The sequence below is a fragment of the Cupressus sempervirens genome, chromosome 5 (assembly GCF_028749045.1).
Source record: "Cupressus sempervirens isolate cs-2001-9-10 chromosome 5, ASM2874904v1, whole genome shotgun sequence".
NCBI lineage: Eukaryota > Viridiplantae > Streptophyta > Pinopsida > Cupressales > Cupressaceae > Cupressus > Cupressus sempervirens.
Window position 1 is genome coordinate 617,795,638 of NC_143122.1, and position 9,344 is coordinate 617,804,981.

Genomic DNA, 9,344 nt, shown 5'->3' on the forward strand with positions numbered 1-9,344 from the left:
ATTGATCAACAACTACATTTTCTTATTTGTTTATCTTGATATAGTTGTTGAATTTTTGAATTTTATTTGGATTAGGAGCATCATCACTTTTATCAACATGGACATGAGCCATTGAAGTGTTGTTCACAAATTGACTCACTTGTAATTGATAATGATGAAGCATTGCTCAAAGTTGTTGAAAAGAGGCAAGTTCAGTAAGTAAAATCTTATCTCTAATATCTTTTTGCAAATTTGAAATAAACATACGTTGAATATCAATATTAGGAACAAGATAGGAAATCTAAGCATATAAATGCTTAAATCTACCAATAATTTCATTCAATTTTTCCTAAGTATTTTGTCTATAATGCATCAAATTAGTCAAAGACACTTGTAGGCCAATGGTGAACATGGTCTCCCTTACCATTGTAATTCTCAAGATGAGGCATATCAACTTGTTAAGGAATGAGAGTACGAATAATATTTCAAGAAAAAGGACTTCTCATCTCACAAGTAGGAACACTAAACTTGTTTTGAGTTAAGGTAGATGGTTGTTGTCATAAATAGTCCACAATTTGAGCCAAACTAATAAGTTTTAAATCATTAGATAAAATAGGAGAACTAGCAACATCAAAAACACTAGGTAAAGTGTATGAAGCTTCAAGAATGGAAGACACAACTAGAGAAACACTAGGAACTATAGTTGGTAGAGGAGCAGAATAAGTAAAAGGAACATTATGATATAGGAAAGGACATGGGAGGAACACTCATAGGAATAGAGGGAACCATCATAGTCACCAAATAAGGAGTATAGGTAGGAACACAAGAAGGTTCTACACTAGTGACAGGAGGAATCAACCCTAAATCTTGAGCTTCTTGAGCTAAAGGTTTAACATATGAATGCACAAGGTGAGTAATACCACACAAGAGGTTAACACCTTGATCACTATCATGAAGAGCTTTCTTAAGAGCCTCTATAGCTTGAATATAATCTTGATTAAGGTTTTCTTGCATAAGCTAATAACCCATATTATCAAGTTCAGTTGAAAGTTTTTGACATGTTTAGGAGGAACTCTTAAAGCATCATCCTCATCATGAGATGAGTGAGAAGAGTTTTTCTTCATAATAGGATTGGAATTAGGAAGAAGAAAATTATCATTCAGGATCCTAAGGAAAGGAGAAGAAGACTTAGGATTAAAGGTACCCACAAGAGTATGACATTGTCTAATTGGAAGATTAGAAGTAGGACTAGAAGTAATAAATCTCATAAACCAATGCAGTTGAAATGAACTACACTAAGAAAACAATAAGCATACATACTTTTGTATTTTGAAAGAGATTTTACAATTTTTTTGTATTTTTTAAATATATATGCAAGAGCAAGAAATATAATTAACATGCAAGATTTAGCATAAAAGACAAATCTAACACTAAGAAGATAAGATAAAAGGAAATCTAACACCATAAAACACAATAGGGAATCTAATTACATAAAAGAAAAGAGGGTAAGAATATCAAGTTCACCAAAATAAATATAATAAAATATGAATAGAGGAAAATATGATGAGTGTGGGAATATAGGATCTATCCTTAACCCAGATTCCCAAAAGGAATGATCTAAATTGATTAATCACAAGGAAGTGATCAATGCACAAACGAATCAAATGATGGAGAATATGAAGAAATGAGGAAATCCTATAATTTACTATAGAAAGTGATTACTTAAAACCTTGAATGAATATAAGACAAATACTAACCTCAAAGTAGAATGAGTTTTGAAAATGCTGCTTTTTGATGTCTGTGTCCAATTTCAAGGAATTCTACATCCTATTTTGGACTAGAAATGTCAAGATGAAGAAAACCTATAAAAATGTTGTCCTTTTGAAGGTAGGTCATCCTTGACCCAAATAGTGGGGCACAATCTTACCCCAAGGCACAATTATACCCCAAAAAGTTGACATTGACCTACATTGCTTTGACAATTTTTTTGTTCATGAACTCTACAAGTTTGACGAAAAGGGTATCCAAATCTACACTTTAATTTAGTGTTCCACACCTATATCTGTAAGAAAAATGGTTTGTTTGTTTGGATGGGGGCTTTGCCTTGGTTAAACCCCAGTGTGGGTTCAAACATTGAAATATAATTAAAATTGCAATATGAATAAATAGAGTAAATGGAACTATTCACCTTGCTTATATTGAAATCCTTGTGGAGGATTCAAATCCTTAAATCCACAAGTACGGATGCTCCCAATGAATGTAGGAATGAATGTAAGATGTCTCAAATCAATGGAATTAGATCTTCAACATCAATCTTGAATGGATCTTTGCATAGAAAAAGGATTGGATGACTATGGATTTGGATGGAGAAATCTTCAACAAGAGGGCTCCATAGAGATTGAATTCTTCAATGGATAACAATGGATCTCCTTGATGAATTGGATGCTTGAACACTTGAATGCTTGAAAAATTTATGGATAGTAGATCTTTAATAGAATATTCATTCATTTGATATCTCTCTTGTGTGCATAAACTTCATAGTAGGTCAATGTCAAAATGAGGGAAGAAGGATTCCTTATATAGAAATCTAGGACACAAATTTCTAGAGAAAGCTGACATTGGAGAATTAAATCCCAATTAAATGTAACCCCTAGAAATAGACCTAGATTAACTAAAATTTAAGAGTGTATGATTATAAAACCTAAAAAAAATGACTCAGAAGTAGAAAATGAAACTTTCCAAAGCCTGATATCTCGAAACCTTTGGGAATTGAAAATTGGACTTGGGGTCAAGGACGAGGTTGATTCTACCCTAGGTTAGGATCAAGCTTGTCCTTGACCTTAGTTAGGGTCGAGGTCATCCTTGACCCAAAAAGTAAAAGTCCTTAATTTCATAGAGAAAATTGTTAGAAAGAGGCTAGAAATAGAGAGATAAGTAGAATAGGGGTAAAATAGCTAGATCCATACTAAGACCTATTCAAGGTTCTTAACATGATCCCAAACCACTTACTCAGAGGGCTAAATGATCTTAACATGGAAGTGCTTCTATTTTTAGATGATACAAGTTTCATCTTGAAAATTAATTTCAAGTTCATTAGCTCTCTCTTATCCAAGTTCTAGTTCATGTCCTGCACACTCAACATTGGCATTTTGATGTTTGGTTTCCCCTTTCTGTGACTCGACATATTAACCTATTGCTCACACCCACACTCTACTTCTCCAAAACTAGTTGTTACAACTTGGAATTCCTAGTTTGATATATATTTATGGCTTTTTTTTCTTGATCACATGGGGTGCTTGGAGTACTATCATTCACATATATGAATAAACTATAGTCTTTAGATTTTGTCTTACATTCAACTTCATTCCTCTTTGTATATTCATCATCTTTCAGATTTTCACTTTCCACAACTTTGTTAGTGTTAGAGTTCAAACACTTATAAGATTTTCTCTTAGTGGAATATCCTAGAAATATTCCTCCATCACTTTTAGTATCAATTTTTCCATTTCTATTCTCTTTAAATATGTAGCATTTTATTCTAGAAATTTGAAATACTTCACATTAGGTGTATAATCATACCACAATTCAAAAGGTGTAATATTTGCACCTTTCTTAACTTGCACTCTATTCAGGGTATAAATAATAGTACTTATAGGTTCTCTCTAGTATTTTTGTGACACATTTTTCTGGATCATCAATATTCTATCATAGTCCATAATTGATCTATTTCTTCTTTCAACTATTCTATTCTGAGGAGGGGTCCTAGCTACAAACATTTGTCTTTTGATTCCTTTGTTATTGTAGAATATGTTCAACTAATTGGAAATGAATTCACCATCTCTGTCAAATCTCAAGCACTTCAAACTCTTCCTTGTCTCCTTTTCAACTCTAGTAAAATATGACTTAAATATCTAAAAAGCATTAGATTTTTCTTTAAGAAACATCATAGTCATTATTTCAAAATAATTATAAAAACAAAAATGAAATATTTGTCTCCATAATAGCTTTGAACACTGACAGGTCCATATAAGTCAATATGAACCAATTCCAAAATATCATGTGATGAGTATATTTTTCTCTTGAAACTAGACTTTGTCATTTTCCCCTTGATTGATATTGTTTACAGTAGCATTTTTAGGTTTCTTCAATTTTGGATAACCTCTTACTCTTTTATTTTACTAATAGTAACCAAATTATCAAAATTTACATGACATAACCTCTTGTGCCATAACCAAAGATCTTCATGTTTTGCAAACAAAGATGTCTCATCAAATAGATCTAGATAGAAAAAATTATCTCTTGTTTGATGACCAGTTCTAGTTAGTTTACCATCAACATTAAAATCCTGACCTTTCTATTGTGGAATTCAACTTTGTAACCAAAATTGTTTAGCTATGAAACACTCAATAGATTATAGTTAAGTCCTTCAACCCAATAAAAATTGTCACATTTGATTTCATTAGTCACTTGTATTAACACTTTACCCTTCACAAGACATGGAACATCATTGCCCAATTTAACACAACTACCCTTGTATGGTCATTTATTATCAAATTTACTTCTATCACTAGTCATGTTATTCAAACAACGACTATCTATTATCCATTTATCACTTTTGTTCACATTAAAAATTAATGTAGTTTCTCATCTTCATCAAAATTATCTTTCATATAGACAAACTATTTCTTCATCATTGCTTTTAGATTCAACATCAATTTCTTCTTTAGCAATATAATAAGGTTCCTTACCTTGTTAGGATTAAACCTCAGATAGAAATAAAAATTACATGCAAATATAAACAATACTAGAAAATAATAGATCATGCAAAAAAGAACACAAGACACTAAGATTAAATGTGGTTCACCCAAACCCTAGGCTATGTCCACCAAACAACAAGTCCACTATCATTACAATCCAATGATTACAACCTGTTACAATTTGTAATCCCTTATAGCTCAATATTACTACAAGGACATAATTTTGCATCACCTTATCAAATAATCCCTAACCCTAAGTCCTTTTATACAAGTATTTTTCCTGCTTTAGGGTTAAAATTAGTTACAACATGTTGGCCATAAATTGGTGAATATAATCAATAACCAATTGGACAATATTAGTCATTGGCAAAGAGTAGCCCAATTTTTTTTTAGGGTGATTCCCTAAACCCCAAAGAATTAATGAATTATGTATTGTACTTCCCTAATAAATCACCATAAACTAACAATCTCCCACTTGAGGATTGATCAGACTCCAAACTACACAACAATCTGCCACTTGGAGATTGATCCTATAGAATTACTGCTACTACATGGGGCTCCCATTGAATTAGAGCACCTTGGATTGTGCTCTGCATTTATTCCTATTTAGTCTAGAAGACCAATCAAATTTGAAGAGGAATTTAGCATCTCCATTGTGTTAGATTGTGGTAACTGATTAAGAAAGTACTGTACATACTTCATCAATTCTTTGGGGTTCAAGAAATTTTTTTTTGGGCCATGGACAACGTTGTAGCTGACATATGGCTAACATATGGCCAACATGTTGTAACCCTAAAAGGGCATAAAATACTTGTATAAAAGGGCTTAGGGTTAGGTATTTTTTCATTATGTTATGTTGTGATGTGAAATTGGTTCTTGCAGCGATATACAGCTATAAGGGATTATAGATTGTAATCAGGTTGTAATCACTGGATCATAACAAGATCAAACTTGTTGTTTGGTGGACATAGCCTAGGGATTGGGTGAACCATGTTAAATCTTGGTGCCTTGTATTCTTTTCCATGTGATCTATTATTTTTTATTATTGGTTATATTTACATGTAATTGTTATTTCTATCTGTGGTTTAATCCTAACAAGTGGTATCAGAGCAAGGTTGTTTTTTAGTTATCCTCCACAGGAAAGTCTCACGATTAAGTGGGAGTCTCACAGTTGAGTGGGAGAAATGGAAGATGAGGGTAAGCTGAGGGTTGATAGGTTTAATGGGCAGAACTTCCAATTATGGAAGATGCAAATGGAAGACTATCTTTATCAGAAGGATCTGTGGAAGCCGTTGGAAGGAAAAGCCAAGAATCAGGGATCTATGTCAAATGATGAATGGGATCTTTTGGATAGAAAGGCATTTGGAAGCATTCGGTTATGCCTAGCACCATCAGTGGCATTTAATATTACAAAAGTGAAGATGACAGAAGAGTTGAAAAAAACCCTAGTGGCACTGTATGAAAAGCCCTCCGCTTCAAACAAGGTATTTCTCATGAAGTGTTTATTTAATATGAAAATGGCAGAAGGTGGATCTATTGTAGATCATTTAAATGAGTTTAATACTATTACTAGTTAGTTATCTTCTGTGGGTATCAATTTTGATGAAGAAATTAAGGCTCTCTTAATTTTGTGTTGTTTGCCTAAAAGCTGGGCCTTGTAATGGTTGTGAGTAATTCTGTTCCTTGATCTAGTACCCTAAAATATGATGATGTGATCAGTGTTGTTTTGAGTGAGGAAACTCATAGGAAAACCTCAGGTGGATTTACATCAGGAAGTGCTTTGAATGCACAAAGCAGGGGTAGAATGACTGAGAGAGGAAGTAACTCTTGAAATCATAGGAAATCAAGAGGAAAGTCAAAGGGGAAGAGGTCTCAATCGAGAGGATCAAATGACTACTAGTACTGTGGGAAACTAGGTCATAAAAAGAAAGATTGCTGAAATCAAAAGAAAAATGAAGGAGATAAATTAGATGGAGACAAGGAGGCAAATCTGGTAAGTAACACATACGAAGAGGATGCTTTTTTTTTGTCTTTAGAAAGTGTTGATGATTCATGGGTTTTAGATTCTGGTGCTTCATTTCATGCTACACCTCATAGAGGTTATTTCATTGATTAGGTCCAAGGGGATTTTGGGCTTGTTTATTTGGGGGATAATGAACCCTGTCAAATTGTTGGAAAGGGAAAAATTAAGATTAAGTTGTAGAATGGGAATCATTGGCTACTACATGAGGTAAGACATGTTTCAAGGCTGAGTAGGAATTTAATTTTAGTAGGGCAACTTGGTGATGAGGGTTGTGTACTTACTTTTAATGATAAAAATTGGAAGGTTTCAAAAGGTTCCCTTGCAGTAGCAAAAGGTGTGAAAGTAGGCACCTTATATCTTTGTATAGGTCATATTTTTCCTTCTACTTTGATTGTTTCAGAGAAAAATTAATGTTTAGGAATAATTGCTACAGTTGAGTAGGGAGAATAAATAGCTGTTGTAGATTCTGATATAGCACTGTGGCATAAAAAACTTGGGCACTTGAGTGAGAAAGGTATGAAAGTACTTCATTTAAAGAAAGTTTTACCAGGTCTAAAATGCGTTAACATGGATTTCTATGAAAGTTGTGTGTATGGAAAACAAAAGAGAGTTAGTTTTGTAAAGATTGGGAAGGAAAACAAAAAGGAGAAATTCGAGCTTGTGCATACAGATGTATGAGGATTGGATTAGATATCTTCCCTTGGTCGCTCTCATTATTATGTTACATTTATTGATGATGCAACTAGAAAAGTATGGGTTTATTTCCTTAGATAGAAATTTGATGTATTTCAAACTTTTAAGAAATGAAAATGCTTGGTTGAAAATTAGTCTGGTAAGAAATTAAAATGTCTCAGATCTGATAATGGTGGTGAGCATTGTAGTCATGAATTTGAAGATTATTACTCCACTAATGTATTCATAGACAAAAAACTATTCCAAGGACTCCACAGGAAAATGGAGTGGCTGAACACATGAACATGACTATAATGGAATGTGCAAGGAGCATGAGGTTGCATGTTGGGTTGCCCTTACAAATGTGGGTAGAGGTTGTGAATACTACTATATATTTGATTAATAGAGGTCCCTCTACTCCTTTGGGGGTTGTGGTATTCTAGAGGAGGCATGGTCTAGTAAGAAGGTGAGTTATTCTTTCCTCAAGACCTTAGGTTGTGAAGCTTTTGCTCATATAGACTCTGAAAATAGAACCAAGCTGGAAGCTAAATCAGAGAAATGTGTCTTTGTTGGATATGGCATTAATGAATTTGGTTATAGGCTTTGGGATTTTGAAAACCAGAAAATTTTAAGAAGCAGGGATGTCATATTCAATGAGAAAGTGTTGTATAAAGATCTGTTGCAACAACATGAGAAGAAAGACGGTGATTATGTTGTGCTAGATGATACTCTAAAAGCTGATGTTCCAGCCATTCCTCATGTTGTGCAACAATTGCAACAATAAATACCACACACACCGATGAATGTTAGACAGTCAACATGGAAAATTCAACCTCCATAAAGATTTTCTCCCTCTTTGTATTCTATTTTACTTATTGATGCTAGTGAACCTGAAAGTTATGATGAAGCTATGCATGGATACTTAGATTTAGTGAGAGTCTGCAATGAAAGAGGAAATTGACTCTTTGTTGAAGAATAAGACATGGGATATGTGCAAATTGCTTGCAGGTAAAAGAGCTTTATAGAATAAGTGGGTTTACAAGTTGAAAGAAGAGGAAGGAGGTAAGAAAAGATTTAAAGCCAGGCTAGTTGTAAAAGGATTTGCATAGGAAAGGGGAATTGATTTTGATGAGATATTTTCTCCTATTGTTAAAATGACTTCTATCCATACCGTTTTAAGTCTTGTGGCTACTAAAGATTTGCATTTAGAGAAACTTGACGTTAAAAGAACCTTTCTTCATGGAAATTTGGATGAAGAAATATATATGGCTCAGCCACAGGGTTTTGAGGTCAAAGGTAAGGAGAACTTAGTGTGCAAATTGAAGAAAAGTTTATATGGCTTGAAGCAAGCACCTCGACAATGGTATTTGAAATTTGACAATTTTATGCATGCGTATGGCTATAACAGGTATCATTTAGATTATTGTGTTTATTTTAAGAGGTTGGATGATGATAGTTACATTATTTTATGCTTATATGTTGATGATATGCTTGTAGCTAGGTCTAACATGGATCATATTAAGGGGCTAAAAAGCCAGTTAGCACATGCATTTGCTATGAAGGATTTGGGGGCAACAAAGAAAATCCTTGGTATGAAGATTTTTAGAGATAGGAAGAACAAAAAATTGATGCTATATTAGGCTGATTATGTTGAGAAGGTGTTGCAACATTTCTCTATGGAGAATGCTAAAGCTGTTAGCACAGCTTTACCTGATCATTTGAAGTTGACTAAGGAGATGTGTCCCAAGACACAAGAAGAGGAGGATAAGATGTCCAAGGTACCCTATGCTTCAGCTATAGGAAGATTTATGTATGCTATGGTATGCACTAGAAAAAATATTACACATGCAGTGGGAGTCGTTAGCAGGTATATGAGTCATCTAGGAATTGAGCATTGGAATGCTGTCAAATGG